The sequence below is a fragment of the Cucurbita pepo genome, unplaced genomic scaffold (genome assembly GCF_002806865.2).
Source record: "Cucurbita pepo subsp. pepo cultivar mu-cu-16 unplaced genomic scaffold, ASM280686v2 Cp4.1_scaffold000189, whole genome shotgun sequence".
Taxonomy (NCBI): Eukaryota; Viridiplantae; Streptophyta; class Magnoliopsida; order Cucurbitales; family Cucurbitaceae; genus Cucurbita; species Cucurbita pepo.
This window is the reverse complement of record NW_019646456.1, coordinates 110,103-111,834: the sequence shown is the minus strand read 5'-3', so window position 1 is coordinate 111,834 and position 1,732 is coordinate 110,103. Positions and strand designations below refer to the sequence as shown.

Sequence of the window (1,732 nt, the reverse complement as noted above, 5' to 3'; positions counted from 1 at the left end):
ATTATCTACCTGATCAATATGTTTTTCAGTAGGAGCACAATATGAGCAACCATATCAGGAGAAAACACCACCTTCTCCATAACCTATAGCCCTTCATGCCTTTGTTTAGCCCATAAACTTGGCTATTTTTGCTCCCTTCACGCCTTTACTAAAGCCCATAAACTTGGCTTTTTTTGCTCTAGAATCCAGCTTTGAGTCTCAAGCGGAGTTTTCCCACCATTTCCAGAAACAGGCAAACGATTCACCAAGTGAACAGTTGTGACACCCTTAAGGACTCCTCGGTTCACCAATGTCTGAAGCGCCTTCTCACCAGCATGCCCAAGTCTCATGTGTCATAATTTCGATATGTCTTGTTCTTTCGAACTTCCCACAGCAGCATGCTCAATTATTGTGGTTCCGTTGAGATAGTATATGCTACCTCTTCTAGTTCCTTTAATTGCCACCAAAGCTCCACGAGCTACTTTCAAATTCCCTCCTTCCAAAATTATACGATAACCACTCGCATCTAAAGCGCCAAGGTTCAAATTTTTCTTCAAGTCAAGGACATACCTCACATCATTGAGTTTTTGTATAACCCCGTCAAACATCTTGATTTGTACTGAGCCGATTCTAATCATCTTGCAAGTACTATCATTGCCCATATAGACAACTCCACCATATCCCAATCCCCAAACAAACCCTAATCTTCAATGGCCACGTCCTCTAAGACGACCGCGACGTCGAATTCTACGAAATCCTCCAGCACTCTCGCATTCAACTCCTCGTAGCTTCCGAATACCAAAACAATTTCCAATCCCAATCGCAACCCCAAATCGACCCGAACCATTCAATCGAGCGCCTCAAACAGAGGATCCACGAAATCAACTTTGTGGGCCCCATCAACGGGATCATGCTCCAACCCAACGCCTCCCTTGCCGACTTACAGGATCAACGTTCCTTGCGTGACAGTGAGATGTCGGAGAATTCTGAGGTTGAGGTTTGTTTGCGGTCGTTGCCTACAGTTTTGACCACTGCGCCGGGATGACAACGCCGCCGCCGCAGCTGTCGACGACGACGGCGGCTGTGATGGTGGCAACAAGTGGGTCGTCGAAGAACAAGTTGAAAGTAATGGTGCAACCGAAATTTGGGAACTCAAAGATACCAATGGAAGTGAGCCCAACAGATAACGTGAGAAAATTGAAGAAAGAGCTGCAAAAGCTACAGCAGAGATTGCATTTTCATCTGCCACCAGAGGGTTTCTTTTTCATTTATGACCGCGACATTATGGACGAAGACCGCTCCTTCCGTTGGCATGGTGTGGCCCACGGCGATACCATTGAGATCTTCAATGGCAGCATTTCTGGCGGATCTTAATTATCTCTGATACCACTTGTTGTGTGCCAAAAGCGGAACAAATGTACTCACAACACCAATGAACGGAATTACACAAAGAGACACTAAAATATTTGCATGGTTCGGAGAGAAGAAGTTCCTACATCCACGGGTAGCAACCAATCACTCCTAAAACCAAGCCTTCCAAGTGAATACCTCACTATCACACTATATAGACTCTCACCAATATGTCACTCAAGAAATACAGAAATACAATGTGACACACAAAACATTCCCAGATCCCGATATCAAATTCCGATATGACTAAATCTAATCCAAATAACCAAATCAAATCAAATCATAACTTATGACAATTTACAATAACAAGGTACTTCAAATTCATTTTCGTTTGGGTCCTTAA

General features: G+C 43.9%; 1 pseudogene; it reads left to right on the top strand.

The window, feature by feature from the left end:
* Positions 1-345: 345 nt before the first annotated feature.
* Positions 346-1,353, top strand: LOC111784338 (annotated as a pseudogene).
* Positions 1,354-1,732: the final 379 nt, after the last annotated feature.